The sequence below is a fragment of the Hermetia illucens genome, chromosome 1 (genome assembly GCF_905115235.1).
Source record: "Hermetia illucens chromosome 1, iHerIll2.2.curated.20191125, whole genome shotgun sequence".
NCBI lineage: Eukaryota > Metazoa > Arthropoda > Insecta > Diptera > Stratiomyidae > Hermetia > Hermetia illucens.
In genome coordinates this window covers 117,895,249-117,919,060 of record NC_051849.1, presented here as the reverse complement: position 1 = coordinate 117,919,060, position 23,812 = coordinate 117,895,249, and the positions used below count along the sequence as shown (strand labels likewise).

The window sequence follows — 23,812 nt, the reverse complement described above, 5'->3', positions numbered from 1 at the left end:
ACAAACAAAACCTTAAAGACGCTTGAAAATTACTAGTCCTTCTAAGAAGATTTCTCTTGATATTCGTCCTTTGAACGTAAAATAGGGAAAATGTGATACTAATTAAGAGACGTATAGTGTACTTACGAAAGTGTCTATTATGTGCACATAAGGCATGTGCGGAATACTGTTGTTTCTGATTAGACTGCTATGCGGGTACTGTCTTATCGGTGGAGAAAGGATGAAACATTCATGATCATGACATTCAAAAATTTAGAATATTTTTTTCCGTAAATTTGCTTAAACAAGTTTGATGTGGCTATTAAAGTTGAGAAAAGGTGTCGTTCTGTTCACTTATATGTATCCATGTTGTTGTCGAAATTACTTTAGAAGTCCAAGTCATTTAAAATTTGAAAATTTTGGTCCGTTTATATGAATGCGTAAAAGTGACCCCGCCTCCGATTTGAATGATTTTCACATCTGAACATTATTTAAGAATACCATGAAATATATATTATTTAAGAATACCATGAAATATGTTTTTATTTTACCCATACGACATTTTGGGTTCTTCTTATGTTGATTCCCGAGATACTGTATATGTTACATTAAAACAAGTTTAGCCGAAAACGGAAAGTATTTTTTTCCTTTTTAAGGTTTTGTGTAAAACAAAACCTTATTAAAATCGATTCAATGTCTGTCTGTCTGTCACACGCATTTTTCTCTAAAATGGCTAAACCAATCCGACCGAAATTGGGTGGACAGATGAGAACTATGAAATCCCACACATACAGCATAATTGACATTCGAGTGAAATATTAAAATTCTATTCAAGAAGATTCTAATTCTCCCTAGTCCTTTTTAAGGTTTTGTGTAAACACAAAACCTTATTAAAATCGGTTTACTGTCTGTCTGTCTGTCCGTCACACGCACTTTTCTCAGAGACGGCGGTAGCGATTGACACCAAATTTGGTAGAAAAGTGGGAACTGTGAACGCTCACGCATATGGTGAGTTACATATTTTTACGTCGAATCTAAGGGGGTGTCCCCATACACGCAAAACGGGGGTGTACAATTTTTTTCCATCAAATATAGTCATGTGGGGTATCAAATTAAAGGTCTCAGTTAGTACTTCTCGAAGCTGGTCTTAGTTTTGACATTTGTTGGAAAGGTGTGGAGTGCCGGGGGTTGAAAGTGATTATTTCTTTAACGAACCCATTCTTAGAAACTACCCAACCGAAAAATCTGAAAAAAATGAAGGGGCTGTCACTATATGATGCCTAGGCTCCGAAATACCCCCCATATCGATACCTGTTCAAATGAAATTTATAATAGTACATTACTATAATTTTTAGTAATTGACAAGAAAACCCCCCTTAAGTTCACCCTAGAATCGTCAAATTTTGCAACAATATAGACTACTTCATAGAGCATGATGGTAACAAATTACAAATACTACAAATTACAAATACTACTAATAAAGTTATAGCTGTCGCTTCTGTGCAAATTCAAGACTATGAATGTTAGTGTCACTTGAAAGTGGATATTTTCACATAATATATGCATACATTACGTGCTAAACACTAATGGGACAAATGCACACTCAAATCTCTTTATAAAAGAAATACACAAAACCTTTCATACCTGAAGCGTACAGCTTCCAGTTTCCCGACTTGTTTAAGGTTTTGTGTGAAACAAAACCTTTGTAGGGATGAGTAGTCGACATCGTGAATTTATCCAGATAGTGAAATAAGAAGAGCTACATAAGTTACTTTAGAAATATAACTTTTATTAAAAATTAAAACCTTCTTTTTGGATTCCTAACTCCGCAACAATCTGCGGAAGCTATTATACAATCAGCAGCAGTCTGCCGTTGGTCTAATGACACAGGAATTGCTCAGGAGAGATATCGCTGTATAGCAATTATCTATCCTTATGGAAAGCAACTAATCAAGTGTGTCGAGCCTCGGGGCTCTAGTTCTTTTATACGATTCTTACTTACATTCTAACATATGTTAATTCCTTATTTTCTATGCACTAACCAATCAAATTCCTTTAATTTCTTACTTGCAATTTTCTTGACCAATTGGGTCTGTACATAACAATATATGATTGTGACGTCATAACTTTCTCTTTCTTTCAATTTACCAATCTATAAACATACGGGTCGTGCTGGTCATATGCCTGTATGCATTTCTTATGCATAGTCATGTAGCTATGTAGATGGGTGATGTATGCATGGCATGTTGTGACTCAAGTGGGTCTTATTTTTAAGTATTTATTCAGTTTTATTAAAGCTATTGCATTATTGTCACTAAATTGTCTTTTATATACAAAAATATTTAATTTAATTCAAAAGAAAAATATTTGAAAAGCGAATCGTTTGAATTGACATAATCATAGAACTTATCTTTTTTTATATTATTTACAATTATTCTTTAATTTAAGATGAAATACAAAACCAAAACGACCAGTCCGGTTGATGGTTGAGAACTGACTTCCTTCTTGCTTCTCAAACGTTAGAGGCAGAAAAGACGTCTCCCTTCATTTGTTTCTTTTCTGCCCCTAACTCATGGCACACTCGCCGGTCCTCCACTCCCGTGTCGTGATCCGCAAAGTGGATAGATCCGCGCCATCTATTCGTTGGCACTCGCAACATTCGAAATAAATTTCGAATGCCGCGAATCCTGCCGCGCCACATCACTCCGCCCCCAGTTGAAACCTAGGGGTTTCGACGACTGATCCCCGAACTTCGTTCGCCGTTAATCCACAAAGCGGACACGACGTTGCTTCGGGGCGCACACGGGTTTCAGCCTGGACAAAGAGACCGCCTTTTTGTGACCACCGATCCCGAGCTGGAAGAAATGTTCTCCCCGCTCGAGAACGCGGTACGGGCCCTCATATGGAGGCTGCAGCGGCTTCCGGACGGCATCCGTTCTGATTAGCACATGCGTGCATGTGTCCAGTTCCTTGGGCGAACAAGCAGGTATGGACGAGTGTCGAGAGGGTGGTGGCGCCTTGATACGTCGGAGATTGTCCCTCAGCAGACGCACCAACCCCGACTCCGTGAGACCCGATCTCTTGTCGAAGACCGGATCGCTTGGGAGTCTTGGGTTCTCCCCGTAAACCAGCTCCGCGGGGCTGGCAGCAAATTCCTCTCGGCGGGTTGTACGAAGGCCGAGTAGGACGAGAGGCAAGACTTGCGTCCAGGACGGATCGTCGCGTGCCATAATGGCGGCTTTCAGCGTCCGGTGCCAACGTTCCAACATCCCATTGGATTGTGGGTGGTATGCCGTAGTCCGCTGGCGTTTAAAACCAAGGAGTTTGCCTAACTCGGAGAAAAGGGTGGACTCAAATTGCATTCCCTGGTCAGTGATGACCACTGCAGGGACGCCAAAGCGAGGTATCCACTCTCGACAGAGGGCTTCAGCACATGATTGCGCCGTAATGTCTTTCAGAGGTATTGCCTCAGGCCACCGCGTGAACCTGTCGATGATTGTGAGGCAATACTTATAACCGTGCGAGTCTCGCAAAGGCCCTATTATGTCGAGGTGTATGGTGTGGAAACGCTTGGTGGTGCGGGGGAATGAGCCCACTTCTTTCCTAACATGCCTGGAGACTTTACACTTTTGGCATGCGATGCACTCTCTGGCCCAGGAATTGATATCCTTGTTCATGGAGGGCCAGAAGTATTTTCCGGTGACTAACCGGTTTGTTGTCCTGATGCCGGGGTGCGCCAAGTCGTGAACTGCGTGGAACACTTCCTTGCGAAATGTGGCCGGAATGTATGGCCGAGGTCCCTTTTCCGAGTCTTCGCAGCAGAGCGAGAGGTTTGAGCCGAAGATGGGCAACTCCCGAAATTTGTATTTGGGGTTGGACATGAGGCTCTGAAGTGCTGCGTCATCCACTTGCGCCTTGGCAATAGCCGAGAAATCGAGTGAGGCGGGGATGTTAACTTCGGAGACACGAGACAAAGCGTCAGCAACAATGTTGTTCTTCCCGGACACGTGCTGGATGTCCGACGTAAACTGGCTTATGAAGCTCAGGTGTCGAAGCTGACGAGGGGACGCTTTGTCGGGCTTCTGTTTCAAAGCGAACGTGAGAGGCTTATGGTCCGTGAACACTGTGAACGGCCTGCCTTCTAGGGAGAAACGGAAGTATTTGATGGACAGGTATGCGGCGAGCAGTTCGCGATCGTAGGTGCTGTAGTTCCGTTGAGCGGGATTCAACTGCTTCGAGAAGAAGCTCAACGGCTGCCAAACTTGGTCCACCTTTTGGTGAAGGGCAGCACCTACTGCGATGTCAGAGGCATCAACAAAAACGGCTAGGGGTGCATCTTGAAGAGGGAATGCCAAGAGTGTAGCGTCAGCCAGTTGTTGACGGGATTTGTCAAACGCGCAGATAGCCTCTTCAGACCACACGATCTCTCGTGTGTCCTTAGTTTTGGGGCCAGACAAGTACGCGTTCAAAATGGACTGGAGATGGGCGGCCTTGGGCAGGAAACGACGGTAGAAGTTTAGCATGCCTAAGAACCTCCTCAACTCCCTCACTGTCTTTGGACGCGGGAAGCTTGATATCGCTTGCACCTTGTCTGGGTCGGGCTGTATTCCTTCAGGGGAAATGAAATGGCCGAGGAATCTCACTTGTTGTTGAAGGAATTTGCATTTCTCAACGTTTAGGACTAAACCGGCCTCAAGGAGACGTTGAAAAATGCACTCGAGATGGGCTAAGTGCTCAGACTCAGTGGAAGAAGCGACCAAAACATCATCCAAATATACGAAACAGAATTCGAGGTTTCGCAGGACTGAGTGAATGAACCTTTGAAAGGTTTGCGCCGCATTGCACAATCCGAAAGTCATTCGGGTGAACTCGAAGAGTCCAAAGGGTGTGCATATTGTCGTCTTTGGAATGTCTTCAGGAGCTACTGGGATTTGGTGATAAGCCTTGGTTAAGTCCAAGGTCGAAAAGATGCGGCAATTCGCGAGGTGATGCGCAAAGTCGTGGATGAGTGGAATTGGATATCGGTCAGGAACAGTCTGTGCATTTAGCCTTCTGTAATCCCCACATGGGCGCCATTCGCCGTTTGGCTTAGGGACCATATGCAGTGGGGAAGACCAACAGCTGTTTGAGGGCCTGCAGATACCCTGTTGAACGAGTTGTTCAAACTCTTTCCGTGCAATTGCCAGTTTCTGAGATGGTAGAGGACGCACCTTCGAGAAGATCGGGGAACCAGTAGTGATAATGTGGTGCTGCACATTGTGCTTCACTGGTTTGGAGAGACTACAGTTGGTAGTAATCTGGCTGAACTTTTGGAGAAGTGCCCGAACACGAGAGTCGGTAATGTCTTCTAAAAGAACGGAAAGATTATTGCCTGGGTGAGATACCATATGTCCCGACGAATTAAGTTTGGTCGTGGAATCTATAAGAGACTTGTTTTGCAAGTCCACCAGCAATCCATAGTGACACAGGAAGTCTGCGCCTAGTATGGGGAAGCTGACATCCGCCAGGATGAAACGCCACGAAAACGTCCTACGCAAGCCAAGACTCACGTCTACTTGCCTATACCCGTACGTGTTTATGCGGGAGGAATTTGCTGCCGCAAGTTTGAGCGGTTGAGGGAAAAGTTGATGATGCTGGGGTACGGGAAGAACCGAAACTTCCGCACCCGTGTCGACGAGGTAGTTGCGCCTGCTGAGGGGGTCGAAAATAGTTAGGCGACGTGGCGCTGCGTTCTGGGTGGCCGCCGCCAAGACCCCCCGCGGACCTAGTTTTTTGCGGTAGGAGAGAATCTACACGGTAGCGTACATCTTGTCGCTTTATCCCCGAATCTGCGGTGGTACCAGCAAATCCCTTGGTCCGTGGACTGTCTTGACGACCTGCTACCTGATCGCCCTTTTCGGGTGGCAGACCGTGAGCGTGCTCGCGATCTGGCGCCCGAACGCTGAGCGTCCAACGTCGCCCGCATCTCGGTCATACTGGCTGTTAAAGCAGCAATCTCGCGCCTCAATTCACCCACCTCATCCGGCGGTGGTTGAACGGCCGCCAAGGTTGGGCGTACGTACACCTCCTGGACCTGGTCGGCCGTCGCTGCCAGTTCCTCCAAGGAACCGGAGACGCAAGCGAGGATCGCCTGGGTGCCCTCCGGGAGCCGACGCAGCCAGAGCGACTTGATCAGGTCGTCGCCGATCTTGCTCCCACCCAATTGCCTCATTTCACGAAGCAATTGGCTGGGAGTTCGATCACCCAACGTTAAACCCGCCAGCAAGTGGTCTAATTTTGCCGACTCGCTTGCCGACAGGCGCCTGATCAACTCGCTCTTGAGCTGCACGTACGATGTCGACTTCACCACGTCGGACACCAGAAGTATGGACTCTTCGTCCAGGCCGACCACCGCGTAGTTGAAACGTGTCGCGTCCGATGTGATGCCGGACATTTGGAACTGTGCCTCCAAATGCACGAACCACAGCTCGGGGTTCCGCCGCCAAAACGGAGGGACGCGTACGGCGAGGGCGGTCACTTGCGGGTCCGATGGGCCTGCTGCGTCTTTATTGTCAAAAGACATCTTGTTTCACGAAAAGTACGAGATTGAGATGCAAACGCGGTGAGTTTATACAGAATCGCGGTGAACTTTACACCGACACGGCAGGCCGCACCCACAAATGCACGCACGAAACGAGAAAAAACGAAGCGGACGCTATCCAGCGCAGACCAAAAACACCACCAAAAATGGAGGACTCGCGATGCCAAACACCTCCACGCCGACTCTTGCAGCGATTTCAAAATTTTTTATTACTATTTTTTTAACTGAATAAATAAATAAATATTATATATAAATGAATAATAATTTCACTTAAGTATAGCTCCTCGACGGTGGCGCTGGTCGAGTTTGTCGGCTGTAGCTGCGGCGTTGGCGGTGCTGGGGACGTCCGTTTGTTGCTGTTGTTGATTGTTGTGGCACTGATGTTGTTGTTGTTGATACTGCTGTGGTGGCTGTTGCTGCTGCTGTTGATTTTGTGGTGGTTGTTGTTGTGCAGGAGGGCGTTTTTCTTTCTTGCTTGTGCTCCGACTCGGGATGTGGATGGATTTCTATTACTTGACAATGGGAAATCATCTATGGCGCGAGTATAGTCCAGAGTATATTCAGCATCCGAATAATTGCATTCTTCTTCAGTTGGCTCATAGTCTCCATTTATGATCTCAAAACGTTTCTTGAAAATATCACGATGTCTTTCTTCCAAGCTGCGTTCCAATTCACAGACCTTACGATGAAATTCGGCATCAAGATGTGTTGTTATCAGTTGTAACTTTTGAAGGGCACGAACTTTTTTTTTTAAAATCGGGGTCACCAATTAAGTATTTATTCAGTTTTATTAAAGCTATTGCATTATTGTCACTAAATTGTCTTTTATATACAAAAATATTTAATTTAATTCAAAAGAAAAATATTTGAAAAGCGAATCGTTTGAATTGACATAATCATAGAACTTATCTTTTTTTATATTATTTACAATTATTCTTTAATTTAAGATGAAATACAAAACCAAAACGACCAGTCCGTTTGATGGTTGAGAACTGACTTCCTTCTTGCTTTTCAAACGTTAGAGGCAGAAAAGACGTCTCCCTTCATTTGTTTCTTTTCTGCCCCTAACTCATGGCACACTCGCCGGTCCTCCACTCCCGTGTCGTGATCCGCAAAGTGGATAGATCCGCGCCATCTATTCGTTGGCACTCGCAACATTCGAAATAAATTTCGAATGCCGCGCCACAATTTCATGTGTTTTGTTCGGTAGTAGATACAAAGTGAACTCTAGTGACTTATAAGGAAATATAGGTCAGTTAATGACTGATTGCTATTGTTTACGTAACTTGAAAATTTGTGTGAGGTCGGGTAAGTTATTTGTGTGAGGTCGGGTAAGTTGTCTTTTGGGTTTCGTATTACTAATGAATTAAATTTATCGTTTGGAATGATATCACTACACCACGGGGGTTTGGGAGATTGAACATTTCTCGTAGTGAGATGTGAGATCTCGATATGTTTTGTAAAGAAAGAGTGAAATTATAATTCGGTTGAATGTTAACAAATAAATGTTTTTTTTTTTTTGTGTTTAATTTATGTTCTATTTTAAAATTTCTTTACTCTATTCTTATGTACGGTTTTTTCTACTCCGTTAATTTCTATATTCAAGTTTACATTATCTACACTTTTTACTTTATATGGTCCTAAATAAGGTGATCGGTTCTTTTTTCTTTCTTCATTTCTTAATAAGACTAAGTCTCCTATATTCACATTTATTGGGCTTGTTTTGTTATTGTCATTTATACTTTTAATTTTTGTCATTTCTATGATTTTTCGAGCTTTATCTAAAGAATACTGTAGTCTAATCTTGAGCTCTTCCGCGTAATCGTCTATGTTATATACTTTACTATTTATGTGTAATATGTCATCTGGTAGATAGGGTAATTTGCCGAAAACTAGTTCGTAGGGAGTGTAGTTGTTATCCACGTGAGGCGTGGTGTTATATGCAAATTTGTAATATGGAATCCATATATCCCATGCCATATCTTCAGCGAATGCTAATATGTACTCGTTAAATACGCGATGGTTTCGTTCGTTAGTGCCTAAAATTTCGTGGTGGTAAGGCGTAGAAAATTCTTGGTTTATTTTCAGAAGTTCGCAAATTTCTTTCATTAGTTTGTTAGTGAATTCAGTTCCCTGATCTGATTTCAAAATTTTAAATATTCCATATTTTAGTATAAATTCTTTTAATAGTGTTTCTGCTACCGTTTTAGCATCTTTAAATTGTATAGGGGCTGCTACTACAAATTTTGTTAATTCACACTGCATTGTCAAAACATATCTATAACCGTTTGATATGCGTAAAGGGCCTACTGTATCTATCGAAATATTATAATTTCAAAGCTCGTCGATGGAGTGTCTGTTTTTACCATTCTTTCCTTTGTATGACGGGTTTGTTTATTTATTCTGCAAGATTTGCAGTTAGATATATAATCTTTTACCATTTTACTCATATTCTTCCAGCAATAACGTTGTTTTAATTTCAAAATTGTCTTCCTGACTCCTAAATGTCCTCCATGTGGCGTGTCATGGTACTCTTTTATTAAATTTTTCTGTATCGCGATATCCTCAATTCTTTTAGGGGGTTCATATATCATTATATTTACTTCCAAGTTCTTTTCTTGTTGCAACGTATTAATTATACTTTTTAATTCATTTTTACCTAGTACCTGGAAAATATCATCTGTGTTCGAAAGTGCTAGCTTGTGAATTTTCCATTTAACCGCTGTTATCAATAACTTCTTCATGATAGATGCGTACATCATATCAGAATTATCGCTATTATTAACCGATTTGGTATCTGTGGAAAGTGTTGTTGAATGTAGTTTGTCACTAATTGAAACGGATTTCTTATTAGTTTTATTGCTACAATATACACTTATTCCCTCTGTGGTGCGCATAATTTTATTCTTACTTGATTCATTCAAAATGAATTTCAATTTTAATATATCTCTGACGTCTGATATCGAAGGACAATCCCAAATATGAAGTTGATCAGGCTTCTTAGGATGATCTGCTTTTGCGTCCTCGTGCACGTTTTTTACAATATTGTCAAGCTTTCTCTTAGCTGACATACCCCTTGTAATCGCCAAAGTTTTCTTTACAGTAGTGTCATTCTCTACTGGAGTCATCTTCTTCAATATGTCAGAGTTTAATTCAATTCTTGAGAGTGCGTCTGCATTTGTGTTCATTTTCCCCTGCTTGAAAACAATGTCAAAGTCGTAATCTGAAAGGTCTAATCTGATTCTCGTCAGTTTGGAAGATGAATTTTTGTGTGAAAAGAGTGATACTAACGGTCTGTGGTCAGTTACTACAATAAATTTCCTACCGTACAGGTATGGTCGGAAAAAGTTGATACCCCAATGTATGGCAAGTAACTCTTTCTCGATAACAGATTTGTTTAGGTCATGTTTTTCCAAAGACTTACTGGCATAATAAATTGGTAAGTCATTGCCTATTTCGCCCTGCAAAAGTTAAGCGCCCAATGGATAATTTGATGCATCTGTAGTTAATATAAAGGGTCTGTCGAAATCTGGGTATTGCAGTATCGGTGGTTGATAAGCTTCTGCTTCAATGTATTGAAAGCAGTCTGACATGCCCCTGTCCAGGTAAAAGTAGCATTCTTTTTTAAGAGAGCATTTAGTTCTTTCGCTATTCCCACGAAGTCCGGGATGAAGCGTCTGTAGTAATTGCAGAATGCAACGAATCTACGCACTTCATCTGCGTTTTTGGGTATGGGATAATTTCGAATGGATTCGTTTTTTGTAGAATCGGTTCGTATCCCTTTGTCCGTGATAAGGTGCCCTAAGTATACGACTTCTGATTTTAAAAAATGGCATTTGCTGGCGTTCAACTTCAGGTTGTATTTGCGTAACCTCTGTAGAACTTTTATTAGATTTTCATTATGATGATTGATACTACATCCGAAAACTATAATGTCGTCAACATAAAGAAAAGCTTCTGATCCTAACCCAGTTAGTGCTATCGTTAACATTCGTTGAAAGCTATTTGATGAAATTTTGAGACCGAAAGGTAGACGTTTAAACTGAAAATGACCTGTACCTGTTGAAAATGCGGTGAGTAGTCTAGAACTTTTTTCCAATTCTATTTGGTGGAATGAACTCGTCATATCCAAAGATGAAAAGTATTTGGCCCTACCTATCTTGTCTAATACATCCTCTAGCCTTGTTAACGGAAATTCATCGCTTACGATTTTGTTGTTCAATCTGCGATAATCTACTACTAGTCTCCAGTGTTTTTTGTCATCAGTGCCCTTTTTTGGTACAATTAATAATGGAGAGTTGTATGGGCTTACCGAAGGTTCGATAATGTTACTATCGGATAATTGTTTGACCTGTTCTTCAATCTCATTAAGCTGTGCGTGTGGTAATTTATAGTTTTTTTGTGTATACTGGCTCATCATCCGTAGTTGCAATTTTTTGTTTATAAAAATTATTTACGGTAAGTTTTTCTCCTTCAAGGTGAAAAACATCCTGATATTCTGCTATGATCTTCATAAGACTATCCCTCGCTTTCTTATCTTTCACGTCTGTTCTTATCCCATCTAAAAGTCTCTGTAAACGGTCTGGACCTTGTGATGTTGCTTCTAATATTCGATAGTCCTTTAGTGGTTTTATCTCAGCATCGAAATGTTTGAGTTTTACCGGTCTATCATTTGTATTTAGTATTTTTACGTGACAAACACCTTTGGCTGGAATTATGGTGTTGCCTACAAAAACGCCTCTCCGAATTTCCTTACTTAGAATCAAACTGTCTTCTTCTCTTACCAGATCTATTGGTATTATTACCTCAGCTCTAGCTGCTATGTTAACGTAAGAACTTGTTAACGGTTTGGTGTTCATAGGAATTGTTACCTCGTCATATTTCGTACTGAAGGTTATGGTATAAGTTTCGAAATCTATCCGACATATGTATTTCTCTAAAATATCTCGCCCTATTATTCCATCTGTTTTTATTGGAAAGTTATCTCCTACTGTATGATGTAAGTAAGTTCTGTGGTGCCCGAAGATTCTACTGACTCTTTAGTGATGCCATTTAACTTGCATTTTTCTTTATCATCTATTCTGTCTGAACTAATTGTTAGTTTTTTGCATAGCGAAATATTTGCCCCTGTATCTATTAGAAAAGTTAAATCTTGGCCCAAATCCTTGCAATAAAGTTTTATATAACTCGAAATTGAATTATTGTTCGATAAGTTGTATACATGGTTTCCGGTAAGGATTTTATCTTTATTTTCTAATCTTGTTCCTCGCCGGAGAGCGTCCCGTTTCCCTGGTTCTGAATTACATTTACTCTGTAGTTGTTCCTATTATCTCTGGGGTTATTGCGATTCTGGTTGAAATTACCTCTATTCCTACCACGATTACTGGGTCTACTTTGGGTATTGCTGTTATGTCTAGCGCTGAAACTTTGGTCACGATTCCGCCACGGTTGTTGATTATAGTTATTAGATCTGTAGCTATTATTGCGTCGATAGTCTATTCTATTGTTAAATGAGTTATTTGAAGAATGGAAATTTCCGCGGTTTGTATTTCTGTTTTGAAAATTGCTACCTGAACTATTCACTTGAAAAACACTAGCCCGATTTCCTGAATCTCGTTTCTCTAACTCTAATGCGTAATTTGCGGCTTCAGTCATGTCTGTCGGTCTTGAAGAGAAAACGGTATCTCTTATCTCAGGGTTTAATCCGGTAAGGAAAGTTGTAAGAGCTTGTCGCCCATTTAGTTTTGTAATCAAATTCTTTTCTGCCTCTGTCACCGTTTCACCCAATTCGGCAACTTGTAGGTGACTCAACTCACTTGTAAGGTGTAGTATTTTGTCCCGATAATTAGTCACTGAAGATTTGTTCTGGGATACTGAATTCAGTGTTGTTTGGATACTCTGGATTGTGTTCGAGCTTACAAATTTTTGTTTTAACAATTTTACAAAGCTTGCCATATTAGTGGGTACATTAGTACCTACAGCTAAGCGAGCTGTGTCTGTTAACTTGACGTTTATGACAAAATCTAATAACTGTTTTTTCCCTGGTTCGTTTAATGTCTCGTTTAAAAATTCTAGCAATTTTGTGAACGTATGGAGATCTTTATATTTACCATCGAAAGTTGGTATTACTTTGACGGCGGTTGTAATATCGAAGTCACTCATATTTGATTCTATCAATTGTATTTCAAGAAGTTCTTTAAAGGTATTGTACGCTTGTTTAAAAGATGTCGATAAGCTCAAGGTTTTACTATCAGTAGTGGTCTGGATTATGCTCGAGGCTTGAGCCTTTATCTGTTCTAAGTTTTGCAATTTTGAAAGGACAGTGTCACGTTTGTAACCTCTACCCGCACTTTTTTTTGCGTTTGCTATATCTCTTTGTAAGTTACTCAATAATGTTTTTAGAGTCTCTAAATCGGATATGAAAAATTATTTTTGTGAATAATATGTTGTATTGAACGTTACTTATTGTGAAAGAAAAGTTCAATTTAAAAAAAAATTGTTCTGTGGTTATACATTATTTCTATTAACTACCTTCCTAACGTAATTCGAATGGTGCCTATTATATAAATATACGAAAAAAATTATGATGACGAAACATCCTGATGTCGTGATTGCCTGACGATATTCAGTCACGAGGCTGTTGTTGGTTGCCGAGCTGCGATTGCCCATGTTTAGCGTTCTGCTTAAGTAGTCGCAGTTGTTCTGTTATCTCCTTAGCTTTCTTTATAAATTCGTTCTTCTGGCTCCCCATTGCGATAGTTGCTAGTCTGTAGTACTCTGCTTTTTCCTTTCTTAATTTCTGCCGTTTATCTCCTCTTGTCTTCTTAAATTTTTGTCGATGTCGCTCCTCTGCTTCCTTCTTCGCTTCAGTTCGCGCCTTTAGCTCCGGAATTGTTAATTTCTTCGGTCCTATATGTTTTAATTCATCCTTCAGGGTCGCTACATATGGTGGTGGTGCTGTCCCTTGCTGTTTGATACTTTCTGGCTTGTATTCCTCTGCTATCTTGATCATCCGATTGAATATACGGTCGACTTCTTTTTGAAAGTCGTCTTCGATTAATATGTTGATGGTGTCGTCCATGATGTGGAATTACTAACTTCTTCTTGGTCCATAATAGGCAGGATCGCCATGTAGGGATGAGAAGTCGACATCGTGAATTTATCCAGATAGTGAAATAACAATCTGCGGAAGCTACAATTAACAGCAGTCTGCCGTTGGTCTAATGACACAGGAATTGCTCAGTAAAGATATCGCTGTATAGTAATTATCTGTCCTTATGGAAAGCAACTAATCAAGTGTGTCGAGCCTCGGGGCTCTAGTTCTTTTATACGATTCTTACTTACATTCTAACATATGTTAATTCCTTATTTTCTATGCACTAACCAATCAAATTCCTTTAATTTCTTACTTGCAATTTTCTTGACCAATTGGGTCTGTACATAACAATATATGATTGTGACGTCATAACTTTCTCTTTCTTTCAATTTACCAATCTATAAACATACGGGTCGTGCTGGTCATATGCCTGTCTGCATTTCTTATGCATAGTCATGTAGCTATGTAGATGGGTGATGTATGCATGGCATGTTGTGACTCAAGTGGGTCTTATTTCATGTGTTTTGTTCGGTGGTAGATACAAAGTGAACTCTAGTGACTTATAAGGAAATATAGGTCAGTTAATGACTGATTGCTATTGTTTACGTAACTTGAAAATTTGTGTGAGGTCGGGTAAGTTGTCTTTTGGGTTTCGTATTACTAATGAATTAAATTTATCGTTTGGAATGATATCACTACACCTTATTAGAACCGAGTGGATATCTGTCTGTCCGTCTGTCTGTCTTTTTGTTTTCTGAGGAGGTGCAAATCTTCAAAAGACACTGGTCTGGACACACCAGCGTGTAGGATTTTTACCCACTAAAACCACACCCAACTCCCTCCATGCCCCGCGGAACCACCACAAGGTATGACATCGAGGGGCGGAGTCAGCTCACTCTAGCTTAGTCACCTTTTTTCTATACGCGGCGCACGTGACCGCGCCTTTCTCCTGTCGTCTGCCTTTTGCAGTTTGGTTTGAATAGATGCGATCATGGAGTTGACTGCATCCCAATTCTTTTCCTGTGCTAGCATTTTCGGCTCTCCTAGAGTCTCCTCTACATTTTTAAGAACTAGCTAAATACTTTATCTCTTTATGATATTAAATTATATTTAGCACTTAATTATATACAACATGAAATTAAATTAATATTAATTGCCGCAATAGCCAATCTCGAAGACCGAAGACTCTCTATTTTTTTCTTTGATGTCCTGCCGTCAAGTCATGGCACTCTGCTCTCCACTCCTGTGGCGAGGTCTAAACTGAGTGGAGCGCGCAGGTGGCGTCATCTGTCCACTCGCATTCGCAACATTCGAAATAAATTTCGAATGCTGCGAATCCTGAAGCGCCACATCATTCCGCCTCCAAATGAAACCGAGGGGTTTCCGCTCGAGAACGCTGTACGGGCCTTCATAAGGAAGCTGCAGCGGCTTCCGGACGGCATCCGTCCTGACCAGGTCGTGCGTAAACGTGTCCAGCTCTTTGGGCACACAGACAGGTGCGGACGAGTGTTGGGTGGGAGGAGTGGCCTTGATGCGTCGGACATTGTCTCTCAGCAGACGCACCAACCCCGACTCCGTGAGACCCGATCTCTTGTCGAAGACCGGGTCACTTGAGGGTCTCGGGTTCTCCCCGTATACCAGCTCCGCGGGACTGGCAGCAAATTCTCGGCAGGTTGTACGTAGGCCGAGTAGGACGAGAAGCAAGACTTGGGTCCAGGACAGATCGTCGCGTGCCATAATGGCGGCTTTCAGCGTCCGGTGCCAACGTTCTAGCATCCCATTGGATTTCGGATGGTATGCAGTAGTCCGCTGGCGTTTAAGCCTCAGGAGTTTGCCAAACTCCAAGAAAAGGGTGGATTCAAATTGCATTCCCTGGTCAGTGATGACCACTGCAGGGACACCAAAGCGAGGTATCCACTCTCGACAGAGGGCTTCGGCACAAGAATGCGCCGTAAAGTCCTTCAGAGGTATTGCCTCAGGTCACCGCGTAAACCTGTCGATGATTGTAAAGCAATACTTGTAACCCGTGCCGTCTCGCAACGGTGCTACTATGTCGAGGTGCATGGTGTGGAACCGCTTGGTAGTGCGGAGAAATGAGCCCACTTCTTTCACCTCCCTGGCTATAATCAACCTGGAGGTATACCGTGGCCCTCCCACGTTCGGCAGCATCCTTGTCAGGGCCATACTTGCAGTTGACGATTTGTCGCAAACATACTGCGTATGTTGCTAATAGCTAAGCTTCCTGTATATCACCACCCCCAAGTATTTGATGGTCGGCTTGGAAGTGACGATATGATTCCCGATTCTAATACAGACGTAATTTCTCTTCCGGCGCTTAGTGATGCGGACCGCATCTGTTTTTTCCTCGGCAAGTGTCAGACCAGAGCTCTCTAGCCAACTTTTAACAGCATCGATTGCCTCGTTTGAGCGCTATGTCGTCAACGTAACCCACCACCGAGGCTTCCCTCGGGAGGGGAAGATTAAGTACATCATTGTACATGATGTTTCACAGTAGCGGGCCCAATTCGGAGCCCTGCGGGACACCCGCGGAAACAACGTGCTCCCGTTATCGGTGTCATACCAGAGCCTCCTTTCAGTTAAATAACTACCGACGATAGCAGAGAGATAGGTGGGAATACCAACCTTCGCTAGAGATTTGCGTATTAGATTCCAATTGGCCGAATTGAATGCATTTTTCACATTCAGGGTAACCACCAAGCAATATTTGCTTGTACTACCCTTTCCGTGAATTGTATCTTCGGCCAAGTCAATAACCAATTTAATGGCATCAATGGTTGATCGGATACGGAACCCATACTGTCGATCTGAAAGGCCGCCTTGGCTCTCAGCAACCGGGAGTAATCTATTATAGATTACCCGCTCTAGCATTTTCCCCACAGTGTCCAAAAGACATATGGGTCGGTATGACGATGGTTCACCTGGAGGTTTACCAGGCTTAGACAGAAGTACCAACTTCTGTCGCTTTTATGCCGCTGGAAATATCCCCTCGGACATGCACGCTTCGAACAACTCAGTGAACACGTCCGGTCTGGATTTCATGACAAGCTTAAGGGCCTTATTCGGTACCTCGTTCAGTCCCGGCGCTTTATTGTCTCCTATTCTACCGCAGATATCCAACAGCTCGTCTCTGGTGACTGGTGGAATTGCCGCCACATTCAGAGGTGGTTGGAATGTGTCGGTGCTCTCCTCTTGCTGAGGGAATAACCCCTGGATGATTTTCTGCAAGAGGGTGGGACACGTAATCTGCGGAGATGAACTTCCTCGGAATCGTCCCATCACGATTCTATAGGCGCTCCCCCACGGGTTTACGTCCGCTTTTTCTCTTGCTTCGCTGGATGGCGAGCTTGAGGGTTTTGCGGACTGCCTTGTAGGCGCACTCTTTCTGCCCTTGATCAACTCTACCTACCGCCCTCTGAGCCGCTCTTCTGGCTCGGTGGCAGGCTGATCGAAGACCGGTCAGTTCATCATTCCACCAGTAGTTTGATCTTGGGGGAATGAACACCTCCTAGGCATGGACGCGTCATATGCTTTGGCGATGCATTGAGCCAGATGGACGGCTCTTTCCGTAGAGGTGCCTGCTTCATCAGGTTGGTCTAACCACACCTCGGTGAAGGTCTATTCATCTAAAGTTTTTGCAGACCAGCCTGGAATCTTTCTCGGTTTCGGGCATGGTGGGTTTCTGCCCTGTAGCTCGACACATATCTTAAAGAAGATTGCCTGGTGATCGATGTGGGTGTGGCATTCGCTGACGCATCAGGACATACCACGCGTCAGCGCAGGCCTGACAAAGATCAGGTCTACAACCGAACCTGACCCCCTGACACAGCACCTTCGTTAGCCAAAACTATGTCCATCCTCGCAAAGGATTCTAATAAACTGCACCCCCTTGGCATTTGATTCTCTGCTACCCCACTTAAGGACTCAAGCGTTGAAATTACCAGCAACCACCTTTGGACTTCGTCCCCTTGCGTCGAGAACAAGATTATCAAGCATTTGCTTGAATTCAGACAGTGTCAGACTTAGTAAGGCGTAGCAGCTGTATACATATACACCACTTACTTTTGCCCACACAAAGCGACTGGCTACCTAATTTGCTCCATCAGGCGAATCTGTGATCCATATGCCACCGTGACGGTTTCTATACGGTGCACTTATGATGGCGATTTCCATCTCAGATTCGAACGTGGTCTGCTCAAATAGTCTGAGCAACCCTGTAATGATTCAAGTTTATTTGAATAAACCCAATTTTTCCATTGCAGTGAGCGCCTTCCTAAATTCCGGAAATTTACTACTTCCGGCAATATGCCCGTTATCCGTTTGTCTGTCACACCCGATTTATTCGGAAACGGCTGAACTGGTTGTCACTAAAATTGGTAGGAGCATGCGATCTGTTGTTCCCTTTACATACAGTAAGTGGCGCCATTTTGTGTTTAGTTTACATGTACATGGAGGGTGCAAAATGTTTTTTCATAAAATGTGGCCATGTGGGGTATCAAACGAAAGGGCTCAATTAGTACTTTGAAACTGGTTCCATATTTGATATCGGGGGAGAGGTAAGGGAGTGGGGCTCAAAACATGACCATCAAAAAGTGTAACAGGTCTGGTTCTCAGAATCTATCTAACCTGAAAATCTGAAAAAAAACACAGTGGGGCATCTCTACGAAATCTATGCCTCAAAATACATCCGGTTCCGACATCTGTACAAATAAAGTTAATAATAGCATATTTCCAGAGTTTAGAAATTTACCCCCCCCCTTACGTTCATCCCAGAAGTACAAAATTTGGCATGGGTGTAAGGGAGAATATAGTGCACAATTTGGTAAAGTTTGAAGAAAATCCAATTATTATTAACAATTCCAATTATTATTAACAAAGTTATAGAGGGTGAAACTTTACCATTTTCTGTGAATTTCATGCACTTTACAACCTGTATGACGTCATCATCCCAATCGTCAATACAACAAAGAAATAAGTTCTTATGAATGGGGTCGCAAAGAATTATTTTGATTTAGTTTTTAGGCATTTATATACGAATATTAATCACTCCAAACAGACATGTGTGTATATAGGGTATATAATATATTCGTTCTAATGACGTTTACGGGTAGTGTTTAATTCAGATAGATATATTTGTACATTAACCCAGCCGTATTTAATACACGTATTGTATATGTACATATGTATCTTTTTGTGCATGATGTAAATCGGAAATATGGGTAAGAACAATTTATAGACGTGCATATATATGTACAGTATTCGGAAATAGGCAGTTTTGTTTGTTTAGAGTGAGGATAATATCTATGTCTGTAATATGTATGTATGTCTTGTAATTTGGAAAATTATGAAGGATTATGTTGGATTTGTAACTATATACGGATAGAAAAATATGCTTTGCAGTTTGTTATGTAAGGTGAACACAAAACCTCCGGTATTCCGACTTATTTCAATCTTCAAAATTACTCAACACCTCAACTACATATGAAGTTTCTCAAGCACTGTGGTGGCACAGAAGTTGAAAAAATAACTATACGATTGAAGCAGAGCAAAACAATAAGGGTGACATTGCAGCTGACCTATGCGAAACTTTTTGTGAAACAAGGAAATTACAACAACAGCAGCTTGAGAGCGTCCATGAGGAGTGCTCATGTCGCGGTTTTCGCTAATGACTGCGACCTGCCTTTAATGAAAACTGGCAACCATTGCGTTTTTGAGGAATCCATGTGGTTCAAAAAAAAGTTCATGGAAAATTATTCCTTAACGATAAATTCACAGTTCTATTTTGTCTTAATCAATGCTTTTCCAAAGGCTTCCAGGAAATGTTGCATTTTTTTCGGTATTCATAATAGGAATCATATTTCGAACTTAAAAACAGTTATGATATGTACATATATAAGCAAGGGGCCCAATAATGTATGTATATGTGACGCGCACGGTGGTTGTCAGCCAACAGAGCCTATTTGAGCTTACAAAAACTGTTCCACTCGAAACGTCTCACCATAGGGTCAAAGCTCTTACTGTACAAGACTATGATCTTGCCAGTCCTCATGTATTCCTCGGAAACTTGGGTGCTCAGCATGAAAAATTGCGAACTATTGGCCGCGTTCGAGAGAAGAATCCAACATACTGGTCATTGGAGATACCGCATCATTCCGGATATTCGGAGATGGTTTGAACGAAGCCATGGGAAATTAAGCTACGAGTTAACACAATTCTTAAGTGGGCATGGAGGTTATCGTGCTTATTTACGTCGATTTGGTACCTAGTACTTATTACCAAGCGGAGAAAGTGCACTTCCATGAAGATCAAAGTTGGAACGCAAACAATTCATTCCAAGCCCGCACTTGAGTACTTAGGTGTAATGCATGTGGAGGGTGCAGCAACCAAGGCATATAACATCGGAGCGCTGGTTGCTAGAATGCTACCGAATATAGGTGGCCCAAGGTCGAGCCGTGGAAAATATAGTAAATAAGAGAAAGATTGGAGCTGCGTATCGCATAAGTGTACTCCGAACATATTGCGCTTACAGAACAATTTCTAATGAAGCAGCTTGCGTGATAGCAGGAATGATCCCGATTGAGATTGGCGATAGAAATACAACGACTCTACGATCGAACGTACCTCACCGGAGAATCTCCTGCCTGTCGGCGACAATTCGCACGAACTGAAACTGCTGCGGAATAGCAAGAGAAGTGGGACGAGTCAGAAAAAGGCCGCTGGACTCACAAAATCATATGGGATATCCGGAAATGGATCGATTATTGTAGAGGACGCAGAACACGTCTTTTTTCATTGCCTCAGATTCGAGGCCCAAAGGGCTACATTAGAAGTTACAACCGGGGGACACTTTACACCCGAAAATATAATGGAACTTATAGTGAAAGCAAAAGGGATATGGACCGGACTATCGGAGAGAAGATTAAGCAGGAAGAAGTCATCCGAAAGAATGAACGCGACAGAAACATGAATATTAACATGAGCGTAGAATAAAGTCTGATCTAGTCCCGCGACGTAATACCAAATGGGAGTACCGCGGGGAGAGTGGAAGGAGCGGAGTCTGTAAATTGATCATTTCTTTTCCATTTGCCATTTCAGAACAAAATCGCTAAGCTGTCACTATACGGTGCCTGGACTCCGAAATACTCTTCAAATCGAATCAAATATCTGATCAAATAAAGTCAATAATAGTATATTACTATAAGGCTTAGTAATTGACTACAGAACTCCCTTTAAGTTAATCTTAGAATCATGAAATTTTGCAGTAATACAGCCTATAATATAGAGCATGATCCAACCAAGGTGGTGGAAATCGCACTATTATTAACAAAATTATAATAGATCCAAGTTGTCACTTCAGTGCAAATTCTGACTTTGAATATCAGTAGTACGCGGATGCATATTCTGACATAACATAATCTATATGCATATATGTGCTAGGTACTAGTGGGGAGAATGTCCATTCAAATATTTCTATATAAGAAATACACAAAATCGTTCATACCTGAAGCATTCTCCTTCTGGTTTCCCAATTTGCTTAATGTCACAATGTTCTTTAGCTTTAGCTTGCAGAAAGTGAATAGGTTAAAATGATTTTAAATTACCATTATGAAAATTTTCAAGTTGTGTTTAGATGAATCGATGTCATGTCATCCAAAAATAGCAACCATCTTCGTGATGGAGGCTCTGTCCATAGCATTGGTGATCCGAATTGGAAATAATGTTTTTCTTTCCGCTAATTATTATCATCGGCGCGATAATCCAATTGGAGCAGGACATTGAAGTCTGTTAGAGCACTTCATTCGATGCACTACATACACTGTAGAAGGCAATATGGTTAGCGTTGTGCTCGCCCGCGATTATTGCACTGGCTTGACTCGGTATCCGGCTTGCAGTCGCGACACAAACCCCTCTGCCACCAGTGATATTTAAACCGCGACCTTCTTCTACCACAGCGTAGCGCTCCAACCACTGAGCAAATGGACACATTTTTATATCCAAGCCTAACGTGTAAAAGTTAGTTTACAACTTTCACAAAAAATTATGTGGGATCGCCTTTAAGTCTTCATTACTCACCGAAAATTGAAAATAATGTAAGTGTTTTTAAGACGTTCCAAGATTGGTTTTTTGATTGCAAAAACGGGCATAATAAAAGCGTCCACAAACGTGACAAAAATGGTCACACGCACTCTATGCAATATTTTATCGCAAGCAAAATCACTTTAATTCAAAAACACAAGAAAGCGAGATATTGAATTCAACTTGCGATTGCGGATAGGTAACAAAAAATTTATATTTCGATTAAAAAGGGGGGAATTGCGCAAACTTGACTGGTAATTCCAGCGATATAAGTGCGCCTTGTGAGTTGTGGCTTAAGAATACACTTAAAGTCTTCCCTACTTGCCGGCTACAAAGGACAGACATTTGTGGGCTAGTAACCTGCAACTTTATTGCTACCGAAACATCAACAACGCTTTCTGAAATATGCCCACGCTCCTCGAAAACGGTCTTGAGAATCCTGAGAATGTCCAGTTTAACCAGCTTAAGTGGGAATTCCAGCGATATAAACTAATCGCAAAGATTTCAGAACTGTATACTCCAAAAAAGGCACACGTTTTAAGTGTCACAATTGGAGGGATATCTGCCTTCTCCCTACCTTCGTAAAGGTAATAGCTAAAATAATCCACATTGAAGAACATCCCGAAAGTTTGTTCGACAGGGACCAGGCTGGTTATCACCTCGGATCCTCCACCACATCAGCACCCTGCGGATCATTTTGGAACAGTGCGCGGAATTTAGATATTCGCTGCATCTGCTCTTCATCGATTTCGAGAAAGCTTTCGATTGCGTGAAAACGGAGTTTATCTGGAGTGCTCTACGAAGGAGGGGCATTCCTGGGAAACTAATAGCTATTATCAGAGATGGCGCAAAATGTCACATGCTCCACAGAGATAAAATCTCGGGAGATTGATATTATTTCTTCTTGTTATCAGTGACGTTCTTCATGATTCATGATTCCATATTTGCATTAATGTGTAAAATACTGTAAACTTATTCACTTTATCATTGCCTACTATGTAATATTTTCTCTAAAAATACTGTAAACTTATTCACTTTATCATTGCCTACTATGTAATATTTTTCCTAAAATACTGTAAATTGATATGTACCGGCCTACTAAGTATAGGTAAAAATTGTATAAAAAAGGAAATATAAATTAAAAATACGTAGTTCGTTGGAACTATCAAACTCAAGCTTAACGTGTTTCATTCTGTGGAGTCCAAGCAATTCGCTGCTCCCATAATTTACACTGCTTGATTAGGTCATTGTGGAGTTCAGGCAATTGCTGCTCCCATAGCTGGTTAGTCTGGAGTTTTGGCATTTAGCTGCTCCGACTAACCATAATCTAATCTAGAAAGAAAGAAGAATAAGGGATTGCCAAGTGGACTGGCAACAACCACATAAGGTGACACATCACATGGCGACCGTGACAGTCTAAAGACTTCATACATAAGTAACAGTCTAAAGACTTCTGCTTACTAGCGTTTCTACTTACTATCGTGAAAATTTGGAAATCAAGGTCGTGTAAATGAACGACATTGGGGAAAAATTCGACCAGCTTTACCAGAAAATCTGGCAATTGCTCAAAAAACCAGAGCAAAACAATGGAGGCATAACACTATATAAAATTGGAGAGCAACCACCACGCTGGAAGCCGTCAGAATCAACACCGACAACTACGGTTGATGATAAACTTGCGGGACCTCGACGCCTTACGATAGAAGAATATAAGAAACGTACGAAACGACTATCCAATAACGAATCTGTCAGCGCTAAAGGAGGACGAAGAAGAGAACTCCAGCGGCAGTTCATAAAATATAAACGGTTAGAGGAAATCGCAGCTACACCAGAAGAGACCAACAAGTATAAATATTTAATAACCAAAGTTAAAAAAGAAATAAATTATTTAAAAAAAATGCAAAAAAAAAATAATAAAGTTAATCAGTAAAATAATATAAAAAAAAAATGTTTGTTCCAAATTAGAATTATGATAGTTTAATAAATGTAATAGTAATAAATAATAAATGATTTTTTTGTTTGTTCCAAATAATGTTAGTATTTATATCACATGATTGAAAGCA

General features: G+C 41.5%; 1 protein-coding gene across 2 annotated transcripts in view; it reads left to right on the top strand.

Annotated features, from left to right (window-relative positions):
- LOC119650440 (carboxypeptidase N subunit 2) overlaps positions 1-23,812 on the top strand; it is a 307,216-nt gene that overhangs the window by 83,995 nt on the left and 199,409 nt on the right. The gene's annotated exons all lie outside the window — the stretch shown is intronic.